Consider the following 23,276-nt stretch of genomic DNA (forward strand, 5'->3'; position numbering starts at 1 on the left):
CCCATGCGCATGATGCTCTGTTGTTGGAGCCCACGACCTTCTCTGGAGGAAATAAAGTGTATGTGAGGAGGGTGACAAGCCATTAGTAGAATATTCTGTAGCATTAGCGATTCTCAAGAGTGAAGCTGCCCTTTAAAAATAAAACCTGCTGAGCTTGGCCAGACATTAGTTACACATCTTTTCCCCACAGTGTTTCATTTCACAAATGATCATTGTGGTAATGCTAGTCATTGAGGATTATTTCACTACATTCTAGGAGGAGGGTCAAATGAGGTGAGGGTGGAAAGAGGGAAAAGAGACTAAAAATTGCTCTAATTTCCTAATCCAATGCATTGTGACTAGTAATCTCCACAGGAACCTATTCACTGCGAGGAAGAATGACAACGTTGCCCACACGGGGCTACCTGCATTTCTAATCCACACATTAACTACAGTAATATCACAACTATCAATGCACATATTTAAAAGAGACTCCTGGCATATTCTGTTCAAGTTCTATGTTCTCTGAACAAAAATGTTGCCATGGAAACCTCTACCATAAGGCAGGTGTAGTTCTGCAAAGGACTATGGGCTATGAAATCAGGTTCCCATGGCAACATTTTTGTTCAAAGTCTAAAGAATCTTAAATACATGTGCCAATACATATTATTACCCAGCAGGATACACAGGTGGGATTAATAAAGTTCAATATTTGCTCAACTAAAAGTTGTAATCACAGTGAAAATAAGTGAATTAAAATCAGTTCCTAGGCATAGCTTATATAAACAGAATTTAGAGTTGTAACACTACTTCTACATGAATAAGTAAACATATGTAAAGTATTAATAGATTACTTTTTCTTCTATAAATTCATAAAGCAGACCAATCTTCACAAAAATTATGCAGTTTTAAAATTTGAAATGTTATCTTTAACTCATTATTCACTGATGAGACTAAGTCACTCAAACTTATCAAAGGAAATTAACATCACATTGTCCACCTGAAACAGATCTCATTATTACGGCGGCCAAACAGCTACAACACCAAAAAATAATGTCAGGTTGATTCATCTATGTTACAGAGCTCACGCTAATATAATGTGCCAGTTGGGATATTTATGATAATTGCCATTTCTAGAGCCTCAAAAGATCCATATAAATATGCCATGAACCAAATTAAGAAAAGCTTTCGCTTTATCTTCTACAGATAATCCAGAAGATAATAATGATTCATTACAATAATCTTTCAGAATATAAAGAAGACATACTACGTAAGGCAAAGATGTTATCACATGGATATATTTACATTTTTATATATTTATTTTAATTTTTATTTATTTTAAAGGCAGAATTATATATAGAGAAAAAGAGACCTAACCCACTGGTTCACTCCCCATATGCTCAATACCTGAAATAGTTAGGGCTGGGCGAGGCTGAAGCCAGGAGCCTGGATACCAATCTGGGTCTACCATGAAGTAGTAGAGATGCAAGTACCTGAGCCATAACCTGCTGGCTCCCAGGGTGTGCATCAGTAGGAAGCTGGAATAAGAAGTAGAGCTGGAACTCAAGGCACTGTAATATGGGATGGGTGCTTCCCAAGTGATGTCTTAACTGCTGTGCCAAATGCTGGCCCCAAGTCCTAAAAGGAGAATTCTCTTACTCATTACCATTTCACATCTTCAAAGTCTCATAAAATGTCAAAATAAAATTAGCAAACACCAGAGTACATGGTCTTTGAGGTCAGAGGCCATGTCTGGTTCTACACAGAGAAAAGAACAGAGTAGATGTTCAATAAATAGCATTAAATGAATGGATGAAATGCGTTAGCGATGTGGCTGATAAAGAATCTTTGGTTGTCAATTGTCTTTCACAAAATAATAGATATAAAACTAGCACTCAGGTGAAATTGTCCCACTACATTTTATATTCACACTTCCCATTCAGATACATCTCACCATCTTTTTGATTGCTTTCTACTTCAAACCTTTAGCAGTTTTTCCACCTCCGTCCAGTGATTTCATCAAGTGGTTAATGATCTACAGTCAAACATTTAAATGCACCTGGAGAGCTGAGCCCATAAAGGGTCCCTGGGGACCTTTTCATAAAAGCAAATAATTTCTTAATGCAATGACTAATTCCTGTTTTGTGAGTTATTTTTCCTGTAGTAGGTGTTTTTAGACTAGCATGCCTATAAATATTTGCATATTGAGCTCTGAATCTTCTAAACAATTTAAGCCAAATTTCATACATTTTCTCATTGACCCCCATCAAAGTAGCTGAAAACTTGCAGTATTAGAGTGCAATCACAGTTACCAAATCTGTTTCCAAAATGGCACACACTAGAATGATGTTCTTAGGACAGAGCAGTTTATCACAACGTTCATGGCAGCTGCAGCTTAAAGACACGGGATTTAAAAGCTGGAAGACAATTCTGAAGTGTCAAGGACTTACAAGTGCCTGAGGTGACGGTGGCCAGGCTCAGAGCATGGAGGAGCTCAATCTGGCTCTGAGGGTGGGCTGCACTCCCTTCCAAGGGCCCTGCTCTACTGAGAGGCTTTGGTAACTGAGTCCTCTTCCGTGAACTTGAACTCTGTCAATTTCAAATGGCAAGGGTAGCATCTTTCCATGCGCATGGGTTTTGTATGTGTCAAATGAGGTGACACGTATTAAAGTATACCAGATTTATGTTTCTTTGTAAATATATAAATGTAGAAGTGTCAATTATTACTGCTATTATTGCTATCTTGTTCAAAGTCCATAAAAATTAACTTATCTAAGAAATATTCACAGGCTGGCGCCGCGGCTCTTGCCGGCGCCACGGCTCACTAGGCTAATCCTCCTTCTGCGGCGCTGGCACCCCGGGTTCTAGTCCCAGTCGGGGTGCCAGATTCTGTCCCGGTTGCCCCTCTTCCAGTCCAGCTCTCTGCTATGGCCCAGGAGTGCAGTGGAGGATGGCCCAGGTCCTCGGGCCCTGCACCCCATGGTAGACCAGGAGAAGCACCTGGCTCCTGGCTTCTGCGCTGGCTGCAGCGCCAGTCATAGTGGCCACTTGGGGGGTGAACCAACAGAAAAAGGAAGACCTTTCTCTCTCTCTCTCTCTCTCTAACTCTGCCTGTTAAAAAAAAAAAAAAAAAAAAAGAAATACAGCACTCGTGGCTGGGTGGGGGGGCAGTGGGGTGGGAGAGAGAGAGAAATAGCATTTAGAAGTCAGACTATGTTCATTTATTTCTCTTTAGCATCAAATTCAATTATTTGAGTGCCTAATTTTTTTAAAGGTAGGGATGCAGATATGAGACCCCAAGTTTTAACGCTGGCATTTAAACCCTAAAAAGTTATGATTATATTTTGAAATTTATATTTTGCTTGTGTTCTAAGCTACTAGATTTAAACTACCAACAAGTTCAAGCAATTCCAATTATTCTTTTTTTTTTTTTAAAGATTCATTTATTTATTTGAAAGTCAGAGTTACACAGAGAGAGGAGAGGCAGAGAGAGAGAGGTCTTCTATCCACTGGTTTACTTCCCAATTGGCCGCAATGGCCAGAGCTGCGCCAATCCAAAGCCAGGAGCCAGGAGCTTCTTCCAGGTCTCCCACATGGGTGCAGGGACCCAAGGACTTGGGCAATCCTCTACTGCTTTCCCAGGTCATAGCAGAGAGCTGGAGCAGCTGAGTCTCGAACCAGTGCCCATATGGGATGCTGGCGCTTCAGGTATTAAACCACTGAGCCACAGCACTGGCCCCTCCAATTATTCTTAATTTTAGGAATGTTTTGAGCTCTGGGAAAATTTTGGCCGAGGAGCATATTATACCTTTGGAGAAAAAGGAGGCTTTAAAGTCTTCCAAAGTGCATATTGTAGGTAAATATTTGCATTGTTTTTGACAAATCTACCAAAGAAACATGCACTTATATTTAAAAATCCACAACTTTATTATTTCCATCAAATCAAAGAAAAGCAGAGCCAAAATACAAATAAGTCCAACATTCAAGGGAATGTGCAAACTATTTAAGAATCTGCTCAGGGTTGGTGTCATGCTGCAGTTGGTTAAGCCGCTATCTGTGATGCCAGCATCCCACACACAGGCACCAGCTGAGTAACAGCTGCTCCACTTGCAATCCAGCTCCCTACCAATGTGCTTGTGAGAGCAGCTGAAGATGGCCCAAGTGCATGGACCCCTGCCACCCATGCAAGTGACCCAGATGGAGTTCCAGGCTCTTGGCTTCCGCCTGGCCCAGCCCTGGCTGTTGTGGCCATTTGGGGAGTGAAATAGCAGATGAACGAAGCTCTTTTTTGTCTTTCCCACTCTATGTAAGTGATTTCCAAATACACAATTTTTTTTAAAAAAGATGTAAAAAAATGAAAGAATATTCTCTGTCAAGTCACGTTCAAGGGTTTTCATTCACTCAGAGAGGCATGATAGTTGATTTTGCAAATGCTAGGAGAAGTTGAGCATTCTGCATCAGCTGGCTGACTCTTAAATACTCAAGAGCTGGCACACAAATAAAATGATCCAAAGTCTTTGCAGAGAAAACTGGGGAAAGAGTTGAAATATCATGAGGTGGCGCAGCCATGAGAAATCTGGAGCATCTGGCAGTAGCCAGGGATACTATATTCATGTCCTGACCTGGCTGCCCCAATTTCCTCAACTTCCTTTATAGAGAGTATAGAAGTAAATATGTGCATATAGTACCCCAGGAACAGAGAGAGATGTAAAACCCCTGCCCCTATCTTCCTTCCTCTGGAAGAACGTGCTGCCTAGGAATGGAGGAGGGAGGGAAGACCCACGGAAGATACAAGGGAGTGTAAGAAACAACTGGAGTCTACAAGAGCAAGAGACAGAAGTCCTCTCTTTCAATTTTGGAGCAACCCAACAGAGAAAAGGTAATACCTTCCCTCAAGCCATTAACAAGTATACTACAGGGTAACTTTCCCAATCATCTTCTGTTTTACTAGAAAACTACAGTGAAAATTGCAATCTGTCTGCTGTAGAACACAGCCGAGCATGATCTCAAACTGATTACTGGCTTGTAGAATTGCATCAGCATCGATTTAGCAGGCAGGAGCCTGCAGCGTGTCCGTGTGGGACGATTTCTTAACTGCAGTGCTTGGCTCCTGTCTTTGATGCTGGGATGATCCCAGGAGAGTGCACGCCCCCTTAACGACACTCAGGTTGTAACCCGGGTCAGGGGCTTCTGTAGAATCCTGGGGGAGGGGAACGGACTTGAAGGACCTGGGGATTCTTCACTGAATGAAAGTGCTGTTAAGGATATAAAATCCTCTGAACACTGCTGCCTACACTGCAAGGTTGTGTTCCTAATCCCAAAAAGACACTCACTCAAACCACATTTAACATTTCACATCCACACAAGACCGTGTCCATTACTGCATGACATGAAAAGTAGAAGAAACAAGTGTTTTTAAACAAAAATAAAAACAAGCTCCCTGAAGAAGAATGGAAAGATTAAGTCATTTTATCTTGCATCTTTTGCTTAAAAGACATGTGGTTCTTTCATTTGTTCATCCATTCATTTATAAAATTCTTATTTACTAAGTTTCTACCATGTTCACACAATATGTAGTTAGTCACACAATATGGAAAAATGCATTTGCTGATAGCTGTAACTACAACAAAACTCAGCACATTAAAAGAGACATGTTCTAACATCCAAATAAAGTACTTTTTTTATTTGAGAAATCTTTTGCTATTTTCCAAGTAAATCACTTAACAGACACATGTTTCACCAGATTTCAGCTTGACAAAAGTAGTAATTTAGGCGACCACAAAGTGATGCTATTATGAAGCTTGGCAATTCCAGTTGAGCCACGCAGGAAGCATTTCTTGCCTGTGACCTTTACACCAGCTAAGTGATAGAACTCTCTGGCACGGTGCACAGAGCAGACGAACGCCGCGCAAATATCATTCAAGAGCAAACACTCTGTCGCCCAACTTGATTACATGGAAATTGGTTTTGTACAATAGAAGTCTTTTTGTTCAGTCTACTACGGACTCCTACGGTGTAACTTTCTTTACCGAGTTAATAGACTAGGGATGGATTTTGAATTTCACACACATACACAAAAGCCTCATTACCATTTGCATTTGTTCATGACTGACAAAAATTAGCAGGAGCTACCTCAAATCATTAAAACCAAAAAATGAAATCGAACTGAGAAAAGCCCATTTTCTTGAAGCTCATTTAGTAGGGATTAAAGTTAATTATAATAGGATATTCCAACTTATAAAGAATAATTGTGCTTTCCTTTTCAGATAGCCAGAAAAGCAGATACGATCATTATTAAATTTAAGTTTTTTAAAATAATATTTTATTTCTATAAGTTGAAGAAATTCCATGTATTTCTCATATATATATATGTATATATATAAAATAGAATAGTGATACTTCCTACGTTATCCTCTCTCCTCCTACTGTTGATTCTAATTCGAAACAAAACAAACACTTTTCAGAAAGGAAAATAAGAAATGAATAAGGTAAAGGAAGGAGTATAGAAAAACTCTATGAGGGTTTTTTAAAAAGTTCATGGAAAATGAATTAAAAGATAAGTCTATCTCAGTGCAAAAAGTTTTTGGAATTCATGCACATGAGGAATCTTCAGAAAGTGCATAGATATCATGTAAAAAACTGTGCATGGATTTCACATTTTTTTTTACCAAAACAAACTTATTTTTGAATTCTGGTTTTTCTTAGCTTTCTGAAATGCTCTCATATGAGTACCTAATTTCTTCAACTGCAAGTATCAGAAGAATTCTTTCCTACTCTGAGTAGCTCCAGAGACCATCTTAATCCCTGCACACCAGGTAGTTCCTAACTTCCTGCCCATTTTGCCCTACCCACACGTTCCCCATGCCCTGCCCCTTCAATGTTCCGGATCCCCTTTCTTTCCTTATCTGGGTAGCAGTAAGTGGGAAGGAGAGAAAGTCTCCACCATGACTCTTCCATATGGAGCTGGCTGTTTCTCATGCCCTCTTCTCATAGATATTTTTATTCCAACCTCTTCACATCTCCATCTTTGCCTGAACTCTCAGCCTTGGACCCCACAGGTACAGTTCTGGGGAGCCCCTTTCCAAGGGCCAGGGCTGAACCAACACAAGATGCTATGTTGTAGCTCCCCATGTTGGGAAGGGTGGGACTGGGATTTGTGACTCTAGGCTTTTCTCTCGGTCCTGTTAGGAGGCTCCTTCACACACAAGAGATTACCTTTGTTAAAATACACCTGAAGTGTGTGAACTCTCTCTTTTACCCTATTCCTACAGTTTGGTCTGCATTGCTTGTGGTGAGCAGCAAGAAAACAATGAATTGCGGAGCCAGCTACAGGTAAATGTATTACGGTGCGTGAATGCAATCTTTAAATGTATTAAGACATCAGTTGGCCATAGATGCAAGGGTCGCAAGGCTTAACTGTAACCTTTTAATGTCACTAAGTCTGATTTTCAGATTCTAACCCAGCTACTAACTTTATCAGTGATGGAACACCTTGCTGTATTTCCCCAGGCCACAGACCTCCAAGCCAGTGTGACCTCCCTGGTTGTTGAATGGGTACATATATGTTTAGCACAAACTCAGTCACTATTTTTCATTTCTCTATATCCTAGAAGGAGTGTTGGACAGTCGGAGGAATCATATACACAGACACTTGCCAGATTAAGTACATTGGCACTCATGTTAATTGATTTATACAACTTTTCATGAGAGATGTATACAGGGGCTTTCAAGTCTGGCACAATCATATTGTATTTTTTTTTATTACAGAAATAACAAACACCAGACAATAACTGCTAAATTTTGACAAGTGTAAATGCTGTGAAACCATCACCAGGATGAAGACAATGAGCATATCTATCTTTTCCTAAAGGTTCCTCCCACCCCTCTGCCCAGCATACTAAAATTTTCAGCATTATTTTAATAGAAGAAACCATCATCTTAATTCCTCAAGAGTCCCATGCCATAACATTGAAAATGACAGCACCTTCCATCAAAAGTCTCTAGAATTCAAGTTCCTAGGTGTTCAGAGATCAAGGTTTGGCATAGTCTATCAAACAGGTGCTCATGTGAGAGCATGTGGACACATGTGTACTTTCACATATACCGAACATATTCACTTTCACAATACACCTCAATGTGATATGCATTAGAAATAATTGTGGCTTTTTTTCCAGAGATAATATGCTATTGTTTTTACTAAAGGAAACTTTCAGAAGTTTTCACTGAAATATATTTTCACCCTATGGAACCAACCTTTCTGGCACATGCTAGTTAAAGGCTTAGAAATGTATGACTAGAACTCCAAAGAGCCATTTAGATTATCATGTGAAGCAGTCAACCGCGTGGGGTTGGAAGGACACAAACAGGGTCCGAACAATTAGCTCCCGTCACTCTTGCTGTGTGAAAATTGAATGATAACACTCACGCCAGGTGCACTGGGCTCCAGCCGGAGAGCAGGGATGCTGCAGCCCACACAGTTCCTGGACAACACATAAAAAGCAGGCTCCCGTGGAGACTGCCATCATTCAGCCAAACACTCCATAAGCAACTGTTTGTTGGGTAGCAACTTTTTTGCAAACCAAACAACTGAGAAGTCTATGCCTTTCTGTATTTCTAAGGGTGATGTTTTCCCCTTTGCATAACAGGTAACCTTAGCTGGCAAATCAAATTGTTTATTAAGGGAAGGATGCCATGGTGCACGTTCAAGGGCCACTAGTTTTATGAATAAACCTCTTCCTTTGCCACATGGCAACTGGAAGAAGCATTGATCAACCAATCAATACATGCAGAGATCAGATGTAGGCACTTTTCTCCACTGTGTGGTTGTCACATTTATAAAATATACAGTTTGAGTCAGATATGAATTACTTTCTATGACTTCTGTATGTGTAGCCTCACAGGATACTGGACCATTCATCTGTCTTGTGGATATTACTGAATTTCTTTGATGTGTAAAGGCATTGTGGAGGACATACACAGGAACATGACCTAACGTGGCTCTCAGCGAGCTAACATCATGGCAAAAGTGCTCATGGCACTCAAGAGAACATTTAACAATGATATTGATGACGAAAGAAGAGAAGTCTGCAGCAGAGACTCTCACACCAAAGGCAATTCAGGATGAGCAAGGCAAGGTTTCTGCTTTAATTAACCCTTTGGCTTTGTAACCTGCTTAGACATCCTGATTCCACCCACAAGTTGTCTTTGCATGTTTTTGTCAACATGTCTTTTTCTGAACTACACTAGAAGTCCTTTGAGGTCATGGATAAATTTATCTTTCATATCTTGGTATAAGCACATAGCGTGTGCTCTTCTTGCTGCTGAATGAATGATCAGCAACTATTCTCTTTTTTTTATTTATTTATTTGACAAGTAGAGTTACAGGCAGTGAGAAAGACAGAAAGAAAAGCCTTCCATTGGTTCACTCTCCAAATGGCCACAACGGCCAGAGCTACTACGCTAATCCGAAGCCAGGAGCCAGGAGTCTCTTCTGGGTCTCCCATGTGGGTGCAAGGGCCCAAGGATCTGGGCCATCCTCCACTGCCTTCCCGGCTCACAGCAGAGAGCTGGACTCGAAGAAGAGCAACCGGGACTAGAACCCGGCGCCCATAAGGGATGCCGGAACTGCTGATGAAGGATTAACCAAGTGAGCCACGGCACCGGCCCCAGCAACTATTTTCATGTTCAGTGCATGGTTTGAAGCCAGCCCAATCACAGAAGATTTGTAGAGACGATTAACAGTTTCCCTAATGTTCTTTCCTAAGGGAGGCCTTTGCTTATTCCTTACAGGAGAAAAGAAATATTTTCCATTTATAAAATGAATATAGATTCATTGCACATAGTTCTGTAAATGCCCAGAAACCACAAAACATCAATTATTGTATTTTGTAATACTCTGTACAAAACTACCATCACTAAGGCTTTGGCCTACTCTCTTGCCTTTTTATGTGATAATGTGAAGCAAGTAGTGCTTGTATACCCAATATTTTATACTCAATATATATTCTGTGGATTAATATTAATTACTACCTCTTGAAATGAATTTGTATTTATCTAAGGTTTATGAAATGGTTTGAGACACATATAGAAAGTAACTTGATTGCTGCAATGAAGCAAATTAACATGTGTATCATGTTGCAGATTACTTTTTGGGTGTGACAAGAGCAGCTAAAATCCACTAATTTAACAATTAACCCTGACACAATACAGCTTTGTTAATAGAGCCCGGGTGTTGTACATTAGATCTCTAGACTTACTCTTTCTGCATATCTGCTACTTGGTATCATTTGATTTATACCACCCATTCCCCTCCCCGCAATCCTCACTCTCTCTACTCCGGTATCTGCTGTTTTACTCTCCATCTCTGTATATTTGACCTCGCTCTTTTTTCTATCACACATAGAAGTGATATTATACAATATGCTTTTTGTATGTCTGTTTTAATATAGATGTATACATTAACATACACATATATATTTAATCAAAGTATTGATTAAGCTTACCAGTCAGTCCAGAGATTCATTCCTTTTTCACATTTTTTTAAAGATTTTATTTATTTATTTGAGAGGTAGATTTACAGACAGTGAGATGGAGAGACAGAGAGAAAGGCCTTCCATCGGCTGGTTCATTCCCTAAATGACCACAATGGCTGGAGCTGTGCCGATCTGAAGCCAGGAGCCAGGAGTTTCCTCCAGGCCTTCCATACGGGTGCAGGGGCCCAAGAACCTGGGCCATATTCTGCTGTTTTTCCAAGCCATAGCAGAGAGCTGGACCAGAAGTGGGGCAGCTGGGACTAGAACCGCTGTCCATATGGGATGCCAGTGCCACAGGCAGAGGCTTAACTTACTGTGCCACAGTACCGGCCCCGTATCCTCATTTTTAAAATCATCTCTTTTGGAAGGCAATTGACACCAGATTAAATGCTCTGCCATGGATTCTAATTCTATTTGGGGGATAAATTACGTGATGACTTAATGATGTCCAGGATATTCAACCTAACTTGACCCCTGGAAAGCACCCCAAAGGATCAAAATGGCAATGCTACCATCTGGAAGCTTTCTCTTTTTTAAAAAAATTTTTAAGTTATACAAGTTTTGTTTATTTCATAATAAAGATTTGGGAACATACTGATGCTTCCCTCTCCCCTGCCCATGCTCCAACCCTTCTTCCTCTTCCCTCTCCCACCTGGAAGCTTGCAGTGAGTACAAGGACCCAGCCTCTCATCCCTAGCAGACACAGTGCACGCCACAGAAGTAAGACAGTGTAGGAGAGCTCCAGCATGCTCTGTTGAAGACTGAAGCTACTGAACAAACATTAGAGCATGTCATTCCCACTCTCCTCTCTCAAAACCCTCCCATGCCTCTCCCACCTCTAACTCCTATCTGGAATAGTTTTCCCTCCGATGTCCACCTCAGGCATCGCCTCTGTTGCAAAGCCCTTCCTGACCTCGTTGGCTACTTGAGAGAAAACGGAACACTGCCTCCTGGGTGCCTCCACTGTTCCTATAGTCATGAGCCACACGATGACGTTTCCATCAGCGATGGGCTGTAAATATCACAGCGGCTCCGTAACATTGTAATGGGGATGAAAGGGTCCTGTGGCCTGGTGATGTCATGGCTGCTGTGACATCACAGCATGACACGTTAAGTAAACACGCCAACTGCATTCCAGTCGTGTAAAAGTATGGCACATACCATATGTGCAGTGCAGAATATCTGGTAAGGGTAACAAATGACTATGCTGCTGGTATTTACTATACTAGACTTTTTATCATTGGGCTGCACTACTTCTACTTATTAAACAAACAAAGTGTGCTGGTTTATCCTGGCAGCAGCCACTTGTGTCTCTTGTTTACTGCATCTCTTGATTGCATCAAGAGGCCTTGTGGTCATTGAGTGATTGGCTGATACCATGAGGGTTTCTTAAGTACACTTTTTGATGTCTGCACAGTGAAGACATCAGCTAATCACTTATTTTTATGAACATGTCTCCGTGGTGGCTGACACATGATGGTACTCACTTTGACTACATGCCACAGCCTCCTGGGTACACTGATCAGATTTTGTCTTTCTTCCTGCCTAACAGATTATACTATACTGTTTATTTTCATATTCCTGTTGTTCCCAATAGCACCTGTCACACAGTAGGCCAACTCACATTTATTGAGTGAATGAGTGACTGAATGAGATCCCCAAGGGTGAACACAGATTGGAAGGGCAGAAGTAGACCGGGGAGCCCAATGCACAGTCAGTGTCCCTGAGCTCTTAGAATGGGCACTGTTAACAACCAGGGCAAGAAGTCTTGCCTGACAGCTTCAACGCAGGGTCTGGGTGTCCCAAATAATTTCCTTAATGTTCTTCTGTATCATCAACAGTCACCCGAGCTGGCCTTGTGGACAAGCACTCAGCCCCTGACTGTGGCTTTCAACGCGCAGCCCAGCACCTGCTGCAGAGCCTCTGCCCAGACGTTCTGTTTGTCCTTAGTAGGGATCCCTCGCTCAGATCAACCTCATTCCAGGATTTCTCTCATTTCCCTCACAATACTCAAAATTTGGGGAAATGTGGAAGACTCCCTTTCTTGCCAACTCCATCTCCCTCTGGTCTACCCACTGTTTAACATGGATATTTTCAGAGTACTGATGACTAGAAAAAAAGAGGCCAAAGGAAATTTGCATGGCAAAGGTACACAAATCATTTTAGGCATGCAAATTATTGTTTTTAGGAGAATAAAAGGCTGTAAATATTTTGAGAAGTGAGCCCCTAGTGCCTCTTAAGTATTCTAAACTACACTGTGTGCTTCATAATTATGTAATATATAGAATACCAGCTGTTTTGAATGGTGCTCTGGAGGTTTGGATGCTATCGGAAAGCTCTCCTCCCCCAGTGAGAGCCATAATCAAGCAAGCAACCGTAAAGCCAGATCCAATTGACATTGAGTAGCTGGATTTTAACACACTTTAAAACAGATGTTGAGTCTGTGTGGTGTGGTAGCAGAGGAACGTATTTTTGCCTAAAAACACAGACTTAACCAAGTTGTATACTTGCAAAGTGTGTTAATATTTATCATCTCATTAGCATCTGTCCAAAGGGATACAGAGATTGCACTTGGATATATAAGAATATACTCATATATTACATTTTAAAATATTTATACTGTTGCATTCAAATACACACATACATTTAGTAAGAAGACAAAACCCTAGATGCTTCTTTTCAAGCATGACAAAGAACAGGACATATTTGAAGGACATATTTGAGTTTTTGGAGAAAAAATATATGGCATAATAATGTTTCCTATTGGGCCCTGTGACTGACACAACTGTAGACATCTTTGTGAAGGCTTCATAAAAGTATAGGTTAATTATTTATAGTCTTAAAAAATCACTCCCAGTTGGTTTGACCCTGAAAAATATGACCTACGTGAGAGTCTTAACCATAAAGAATGATAGTGCAAACAACACAGGTGGGCGTGTAATTTCTCTTTGTAGGATTTCAGACGTGACCAAGATCAACAAGGAAATAGTAATTTAGCAAAATGGTTTAGAAATAAAAGACATATGAGAAATTTAAAGTCTCATAGCTATCACAATTAAAATTTAGACATGGGTCTCCAACCTTAAGCTCCCCCTTGGAGATTACTAGTATTGAGATCAAAGAGTTACTTCTGTAATTTTTTTCTTAAAAAAACATGGAAAACTGTAGCTGTCCCCAAGGGCTAGAGCAAAATGTCTACAGTTACTTTAAGAAGAAAATATGAACTATATTCCTGAAACTCAACAGAGCAAATCACTCAGAGCTTCTTTTGGCTAAAGCTGCCTCAAGACACAGGCATTGGAGTCAGACTGCAGAATATTTCAGCTGTGTAACTTATTCTGTGACCTTAAGACTTTTGTGACATTTCTGGGTCTCACTTTTCTCATAGGCCAAATGACAATGGTACTTATCTTAAAGACTTATATCCTGGTATAGGTCTTGTGTTGTTTTAATTTAAAAATTTGTTTTAAAGATTTATTTCTTTATTTTAAAACTCAGAATTACAGAGGTAGAATGAGAGATGGGGTGGGGAGAGAAAGAGAGAGATAGATGGAGAGAGAGAGAGAGAGAGAGAGAGAGAGATCTTTCACCTGCTGGTTCACTTCCCAGATGGCTACAGCAGCTAGCACTGGGTCAGGCTGTAGCTAAGAGTCAGAAGATTATTCACTGTCTCCCATGTTAGTGGCAGGGGCCCAAACACTTGGGCTATCTTTTGCCATTTTTTCCCTAGCTCATTATCAGGGAACTGGATCAGAAGTGAAGCAGCCAGGATATGAACTGGTGGTGCTCATATGGGATGCCTGTGGTGTAGGGGGTGGTTTCAATTGCTATACCACAATGCTGACCCCTAACTTGCAATTTTTTTTAATTTATTTTAGAGGCACAGAAAGGGAGGGAGGAAAAAGGGAGAGCAGTAGAGAGGGTGCTCCTCTCTGCTGGTTCATTCCCCTACATGCCCATAACGTCTAGGGCTTGGCTGGGGCCAAGGCCGGGAGCCAGAAGCTCAATCAAGGTCTCCCATATAGGTGTCTAGAAGTCGACTGCTTGAGCCTTCACTTGCTGCCTCTCAGAGCACACATCAGCAGGAAGCTGGAATCTGAAGCAGAGCTGGGACTCAGATACAGACAGTCTGAAATGGGATGTGAGGTTCCCAACCTGCATCTTAACTGCTTGGTCCAATGCCTACCCTAGCGCTTACATTTTCAGAGGCAAAACACACAGACAACTTGAGAAATGGGCTTTACTACAATTTCCCAACTCAGTAGTTGAAAATATTCCAGTGATGGCCAGCCAATATGATGGCTTCAATTCTACTTGAGTTTGAACAGAACAAATGCACTTAGGAGAAGACATGGTGAGTAAGCAAACAACTTGCAGAAAGTTAAAGAAATTACAGAGAACCTGCAGGGAAACACATTCTCTGCTCACATAGATTTCTCCATCCTTTTTTCTCTATCTACCTGCATCTTGTATAAGGTCCACATCCTGACTTTAATATAAGCAGAAAAACATGGCAGTTGGAACTATATTCATATTAAAGGATAAAGAAGGTGTCTTGTCTCCTGGGTTGCTTGTGTCAGTCTTAAAGTTTTAATCATTAATTTTCAATGGTGCTAATATAATAACAATACTGTTCTGGTGCCAATGTTAATTACCCGTAGTGTGAAGACAATTATATTAATAGGTAACTGGAGACCAATATTGACGAGGGGAATAAAAACAAAGAGGACTTTGAATGGAAACGTTCAATAGTTTACCAGCATCGGTTTACTTGCTATTCATATCCTTGGCATATAGTACCATTAAATAAGAGCCCGATGCTTTCTCCTATCAAAAAATAATCTTTCATGATGGGTGTTTGGCCTAGTGGTTAATTCTCTGGTTAAGATGCCCATGTCCCATATCAGAGTCCCTAGGTTCAATTCCCAGCTCCTGCTCCTGACGCCAGCTTACCACACACACATTCCCTTAGACACAAAGGCACATGCTCACATACACACCTGTGCACACCTGCATTCACTGGAATGCACACACAGACACACACACAATTTTCAAAGACTCATCCCCCTTGACATTGAAGTTACTAAAATGTGTGTGTGAATCTGCTGCCCCTATTCCCTACAAACTTTGAGGCCTCCCCTTCCAAGTTCATGTTTTTCTGTCCACAGGATTTCCTACTCCAACAGACAGACATCCCTAAGAAAAACATTACCACTGTCAGTCCACAAGTAGTCCCCCTGGTACTCCCAAGCCTCTCAGTATCTAGACCCATTACCATGGCACTTTCTGGAGATACCCTCTGTCCTGGGCTCCTCAGACTCTCCCTCAGTTCTTGTTCTTCCCCCTACTTCCCTATTGAGTCTCTTCAGCCTCTACTCTCCTCTGTCCATGGAAAGGACAACCCTCACTCTTTCTCCAGCTCCCACCACTGTATCTGGAGCTCTGGATTAACATCCCTAGCTCAGATTTCTGTCCAGGAAAGGATACTCCTTTGCTGTGCATCCTGAAAGATACCACCTCTAACTCACAATGGCCAGGGAAACTTGTGAGCAATCCCTGAAGCCTATTTGTGAGTTTGCTGGATCTTCATCAATGACACACAATCCTTGCAGAAACTCAATCTCAGCTTTTAAATTTCATCTCTGACCACCTTTGTATTGAATCAACTCCCTCTTCCACTTACTCTACCAGCCAATGGCCCTCACATCCCCTTTCTCTGTCACTCCCAGGACTGTTAGCTCCATCAGCCCCCTCTGTGGACTCCAGAGCCACTGTCTTCTCACTGTGTCCCTGGAAATCACTCTCCTCCACTCGCATCCACCATCCATACCAGCAGCAGACACATCTTCCCAAAACACTGTTACCTTATGTTCAACTCTCTGGTTTTCCATGCTGTCCAGTGCAGGGTTCCAAAGTCCTTAGCCTGAGACTAATGCAATGATGCGGCCCCCAAATCATCTACCTTTTCACGTATTTCTCTGCTAGTCTCTTTCATGCTACAAATAAGCTATATATATTTTTTAATTTGCTGAGCTTTCACATACTATACTTGGGTTTATATTATTTCCTCCAATAAGAATGGGTTTCCCTAGTTTCCAGATGGTTCAGAGTTTTCACTCCTTCAAACTTCACTTAAAATATTACTTCCATGATCCCTCTGGAATGCCCAAATTGGAATAATCTTTCATTCTAATATTACTCAGCTTCTATATTAATGAAGCAATTATTGTATGCCAACAACCCCACAGGTAGGTAGAATCACTATTTCATTTTCAAGATGAGAAGGTAAATAATCCACCCACTGTTGCACAGTATGCACCATACTGCCCATTATCTCTTCTTTTATGGCATTTCATGTGTTCTGACTTAGTACTTGGTCTGTTTGAATGATCTCCTCTACCGCATGGACACCACTCCTTAAGATCAAGGAGAATGTCATACACTCATATGAACACACAATACCCTCTCTGGGACAGAGACTTATTTGATTTATGAATGGCATTAATTAACCTCTCTGTGGCACAGTTTTTATTGTATGCAAATTGGGGACAATATGCATTCCTTGAGCCCTTATTTTCAGGATTAAATGAGTAAATCCAGTAGAGTTCTCAGAACATTGCGCGGTGCTGTTATCAGTAAAACCAACATGTTAGTTATACTAGGATTCACCATATTAATGGCTGTCTATTTGCATTTCTTAAAAGGCCAAGATGAAAGTGTTAGCTTTGAAGTGGCCATTTGGTGCAGCAATTAAGATGCTCACATCCCATCTTAGAGTGCCTTGGTTGGAATCTAGTACTGCTCCTGCTAATGTGCACCCTGGAAGGCAGCAGGTGGTGGTCAAGAACTTGTGTCTCTGCAATCCATCTGGGAGACCTGGATTGAGTTCCCAGTTCTTGGCTTTGGCCTGACCCAACCCTGCTGTTGCAGGCATTTGGGGAGTGAATCAGCTGATGGAAGATCTTGTGTCTGTCTATCTGTGTCTCTCTGCCTTTTAAATAAATAAAAATTAAATTAAAAATAAAACAAATGTTAGTCTGGTGAGGAGAAATACTTCACTTTGCTTCATTTCCTCCCTGGCTTCCCTCCCCTGTCTGTTTTCTGTCTCACTTTCCCTTGGATATACTCAGACCATCTCACTATCATTTCTGTCCCAAAGAGGTAGTGCAAAGCCAACAGCACAGCTCATCCAACCTGCTCCTGGATGAGACTCCTGTGCCCCAGTTTGTGCTAAAAGGACCACACTATACTTTCACCAGTCTTTCTGAGACACACATGCTATCCCTTTAATAGAACCATATTTGTGGCATCCTCAGAACAACATGCCATGGGAAGGAATGGCAAAAATACTGACACTAATTCCTCTACTAATTATAGGAATGCATCTATACAATACAAATGTATCATACGACTGTGCCTAATGAAGACAAATGAAATGAGTAATTTTGTTAAGATTATCTTAGTGAAAGCTCTTCTAAAAATACATATCATAGCACTTTTCTTTTTAAAGAAAATCACACATATATATTTAAACACATCAGATACCAAAAACAATGCTACCATCAATCCTCCCTTGTCACAGACTCTAGACCCACAGATACAACCAGCCATGGTTGTATTCAGAAGAAAATTTGAGTCTATCCTGGTCAGGTACAGAGTTTTTCTTTTCTCACTTCCCCCTCAACAATATAGTATAAGAAGCACTTACATAGTATTTACATATTATTTACATTGTATTAGGAATTATAAGTAATGTAGAGATGATTTGAAATTTGCAGGAGGATGTATATAGGCTATATGCAAAGACAATGCCTGTTATTTTATAAGGGACCTGAGCATCCCCAGATTTCAGTATCTGCAGAAGGTCCTAGAAGCAAGTCCCCTTGTCCTGAGGGATGAATGTACACAGAGACACTGATTTCCACTTTCCATTTAGCCATTCATTGATATTTCTCAAGGAAATACTAGAGCTAGACACTGCTAGGAACCATAAATACACAGATGAGTGGGTTTCACTGGAAGTGGAAGGGATTTTGCCCCAAGGGAACATTTGGTGATGTCTAGAGAGATTTTAGCTGTTATAGCTGAGGAAGTAGTGCCTAGTATACAGGCCAGAGATGTTGCTACAAAGCACAGGACAGCCCCCACCACAAACAGTGATCCAGCTCCAAATATCAGAAATGCCCGAGTGAAGAAACTCTGAGACAGACTTAGGGTGTTATAAAATTATTTCTGATAATCTAAATCCAAAACCAATGGTGAACCCAACATCTCCATAACCAAATGCGATTAGAAGAACTGAATAACACTTCTCCACATTTAATTTTCTATTATTCCATTCAATAATGCATCAATTCTGTGAATCCTTTAATATCAGGCACACTTTTAAGATTATATGAAAATCGGGCAATGATCTGATAATAACAAGGCTATTTATGGAATACTGTTAAGTACACTTTTCTTATAGGATGTTAAATCCTTAGAACTAGAGCTTTCCCCCCATAAAAGATGGATGGAAATACCAATTGCTTCTCAGAGTTGAAAGCTGCTGCTTCCAAAGGTAGTCTTACACAAATACTAAATTTAAGAAAATTCTTTAGAGCATTATGACTTGCTCTTATTTCAGCATTTAGGGGTCCTGAAAGGAAAGTGAGAAAGTGCAGCTGCGTGCCAGGAAGTCAAGTCCCCCCTACCCCAAGGATCTGCCTCCCACACCTTGTTTACTCTCAATGTCTATGGACGACCTTGTGGAGCAGCAGCATTGAAACCAAAGTACGCAGAGAGAATGTTCTCTTTGTTCCCACTATCAGATTCCAGACTAGACCCAATTGACTGCAAGGATGACCCAGGGAGAGCCTTGTTTAAAAGGTCTTCAATTTTTCAAAGGTAAAAGCAATTACAGGAAAAGAGAGCAGTTCAGAGATCTTGTGGTTTCACAGTGTCCACAGGTGGCCTTTCCCCAGGTTTAACCTCCACTTGCAGAGCTGGCAGTTCCAAGCGACCCTGTTGCTGGTTCTTTCACCATATCAAATCCTGAGCTAAAAGAACGCATCAGCCAATGAGGACAGCAGAGGGTGGCAAGACCGAGGTCCCTGCATTCATTTTTCAGGGTGGGAGACAGTGGGTGAATGTGGTTCCAAAACTAAATGAGGTAAGTCACAGACAATTTCCAATTGTAATGATGGCTTCTGACCAAAACAAGGAAGTATCATGGAAATGTGGCATGGTGATGGTACCAAAAGTGGCTTGAGGAGAGAGGAAAAAGCAGCACCTTTAGATAAAGGTGGGAGAGAAAGACACAGGGAAAGCCCTGAATTCCTCACTGAGGGTCATCTTCAGAGGGGAGCAGAGGAGTTAAAATCCATGCTTCCACCAAGGGTGGGAGGGCAGAAGGGGAGAGGACGATGGCTTGGAGAGGGCATCATTTAAGAATAACAATAAGAAACCAGGGTGCACACAAAGCACCCCCACACACCTGACAGGAGTCCCACGGGATGCCACCTGTAGCTTTCACATCTTCTGTAAGGAGCCTCCCCAAGCTGGAGGGTGGGGAAGAGGGAGGAGGAGAAGGCAGAGGCTCCAGGTCAGGTCATTAGCTCCAAGGTGATGGTGTGATATGTCTTTTCACAGTTCAGTTGGCTGTGTTCCACTAGTTATGATAGGAATCAACTTAAATATATTTTCTTGATTGGAGAAGTTCAACTACGTGGACAGTGATTATGTTTGACAGGGTGATTTGTTATAGCACAACTTGGATATTTCAAATGGACAAAAAATTAGTATCACTTACAGAATCTTAAGATAAATTGCCTTGGAATGAGAGCTTCCTTGCCAGCACTTTGAGGTCTACAAAGCTGTGTCTAGAAAATTTACTACTGTGGAAAATGAAGACAGCTTAAATCCAATGGAGGGGGGAGTGGTTTTCCTTTCTGATTAGTCCTTCACGTGGCCAAGGGAGCCTCATAGCTTCTTTAGATGTCAGTAAGCAGCACAACTCTTATAGGAAGACTGATGCTCTATGAGTTCTGCCATTGTGCTAGCACTGATATGGGTCTTGGGTCCACTACTCCATCAGAATGAGTAACTCCATTCATATTGATTTTGGTTACAAATCATACTAAAGGGGGAGCACCTAGGTATTTAGGCCGACATTCTCTTTTTAGGCTGTATATTCAGTTTTCATACATTGTTCTTAGAGATCCGCTGATCCTCCCTGTCTGCCTTGTAAGTGCCATGCCTTTGTCAACTTCTAGAGCCCAGTGACTGGACCACATCCTCCTTCAACTTCTTCCAACTATCAGAAATTGTTGGGGGACTTTTCTTGCAAGGCCATGGTGGCTGCTATCCTGCATTGCTTGCTCTCTCTCTCTCTCTCTCTGAATTCCTGCTCCCCCCAAAGATGTATTTATTTGAAAGAAAGAGTTACAGAGAGGGAGGGGCAGAGGGAGAGAGAGAGAGAGACCTATCCACTCATTCATTCTCTAAATGGCTCAATGCTTAGGGCTGCACCAGGCCAAAGCCAGGAGCCTAGAACTCCATACAGGTCTCCCACATGGGTGGCAAGAGTCCCAGCATTTGGGCCATCTTCTGCTGCCTTCCCAGGCATGTCAGCAGGAAGCTGGATCTTAAGCAGAGCAGCTGGGACTTGAACTGGTGCTCGGATATGGAATGCCAGTATTATATGTGATAGGTTGATCCACTATACCACACTGCTGGCCTATATCTCTGAATCCTTTATCTTTTTAGATAAATCCTTTACCCATGAGTTCCTAAGACCTCAGGGTAGAGTTTTGTGTGGTTCGTCTGTTCAGTGGCCCCTGGGCTAAACCTGGGGAGGGGATGGAGACACCGTACCCAGGCTACAGCAGCTGAAGATTTAAAATATACTTTAAGACTGACTTTCTGGATAAGATCTCAGACACTGTTAGATTGTGGAAATACCATCTACTCCAGAGGAATGAACACAGAGAAAATAATGTGCTCATATACAGAAGAAATAAAATGAAAACCTCATTTTGACAAATGACAGGGAAAAAAAAAAAAACCACAGGTCTCCAGGACAGATCAGCAGTTCGGATAATAAATGTCTGCTTTACTATAAGATGTTAAATTCTATTTTGTGTCATAACTCACTTTACATTCAATCCAAGAGCGTTAAAGTAAGTCTTAACATCATAAACTTCATTTCTATCTATTTGTAACTATAGAAGAAAATCATCTGATGGAATTCTCCACTGCTTCCAAATGAACTGCTTAATGTGAGCAAATCAGGCTTCCGTTTAGGCATTCTAGAAGGAGGTAGAATATTTTTTCATGGCTACCGTTTGCATGTCCCCCAAACTGTGGTTCTGTCTTCAAACCGATGCACCAAACCAGTGATAAATGAGTTTCATATACAGCTGATGAAATAACATTTAAAGGACTACGATGATTCAATTCAAAAAAGATCGTCAATTCATTTTTTATAAATGGGAAAATACAACAGCTGAAATTTTGCTTAAAGCTCTGCTTTAAACAGGACAATTTCCTAACAGACCCAATCCTAGAGATGCAGTTAATTCTGAAGATACCTTGGAAATATAATGTCCTCCTCCTTTTAGAGACATGGCAGCTAAGCCCATCTCCCAGAGGCCACAGAGTGCACGAGTGAGCTAACAAGCACTGTTGGTGAGTGGCCAGCCCCCTGCAGGTGGGGGATTGCTACCTCACAGGCAACTGCCCTGTCTTACTCAGGTTGTTGCTAACAGGTAGGCTGGCCTCCCATCTGGGGGGCTGTTGGGAGAAAAGCCCCCTATTCCAGAAAACATTCAAGGTGGCTGGGAAATGGTGACCAGTCACTTCCTGCAATGCAGATGGCATAGAGAAAGAGGAGTGTTGGCTATACGGGCACTAACCACACCTCAAGGGTCCCACCCTGGCGACCTCATGTAAATGCCACCACCTCCCAAACACCCTATCATATTAGGGCTAAGATGTCAACATAGGAGGAGAAGAGATGTCATAATTCTGTTCATTGCACTCAAGAGTGCTGTGAGGATCGCATGGTGCTTGGGAAGGAAGGATTGCAAAGATTGGTCATGGTGAGAGGTACAAGAAGAACCAACAGCAAAGAAACATGGGAAAAAGGAGAACTGGGCCAGAAGTCAACAACTAACAAAGATCTAGGTAAGTGAGAGAGGTAAGGATGCATGATGTGCTGGACGTCTGGATTTGGCAGAGCAGGGGCAGCAGGGAGGGTTTAGCCCTACAAGGAAGCAGGAGTAGGTTCTAGGGACAGGGCAATGAGTAACAACAAGCACATAATACCAGCAATAGCATGTTGCAACTTAGGCAATGGATACCTCTCAATATGCTCACTCTGACAGGTACAAAGAGTGGTGGGCTTCAAAGGATATGACTTGAAGTGGTTGCAAATGAATCACAATGAGTGGGGGGAGGGAGGGAGAGAGGGAGAAAGAGAGAGCAAGCGAGCATTTTTAGTTGTCTCATGAATGAATAAAGAGCAGTTTGTGGATGCCTGGGCTCCACTCCTACACTGGAGTGGATTTCCCTTGGTATCCCCAATGTCAATCTAGCAGCACAGATGATCAGTCTTGCCAAAGCATGTCTCATTAGCATAATTACACCCCATTGATTCTCCAGCATCCCCTAGAAGACTGAGAGGCCTGGGCGGGACACATGTGTCACCACCTTCTGTGAACTGTCTTCTAGTCTGGGCTCCACACCATGCACCACCTGTGGCTCTTCCTGGTTCCTCCCCTTGAT

At 41.7% G+C, this 23,276-nt stretch overlaps 1 protein-coding gene and 1 long non-coding RNA gene across 2 annotated transcripts in view; both read right to left on the bottom strand.

Annotated features, from left to right (window-relative positions):
• SAMD5 (sterile alpha motif domain containing 5) overlaps nucleotides 1-23,276 on the bottom strand; it is a 477,984-nt gene that overhangs the window by 150,032 nt on the left and 304,676 nt on the right. The gene's annotated exons all lie outside the window — the stretch shown is intronic.
• The window catches only part of LOC127493124 (uncharacterized), a 78,658-nt gene that overhangs the window by 43,234 nt on the left and 12,148 nt on the right, over nucleotides 1-23,276 (bottom strand). Inside the window, exon 1 of the long non-coding RNA XR_011388461.1 lies at nucleotides 1-23,276. This exon is cut by the window's right edge and continues 12,148 nt beyond it. This is a non-coding gene — a long non-coding RNA (uncharacterized lncRNA).

The sequence above is a fragment of the Oryctolagus cuniculus genome, chromosome 5 (assembly GCF_964237555.1).
Source record: "Oryctolagus cuniculus chromosome 5, mOryCun1.1, whole genome shotgun sequence".
In the NCBI taxonomy this organism is placed as follows: domain Eukaryota; kingdom Metazoa; phylum Chordata; class Mammalia; order Lagomorpha; family Leporidae; genus Oryctolagus; species Oryctolagus cuniculus.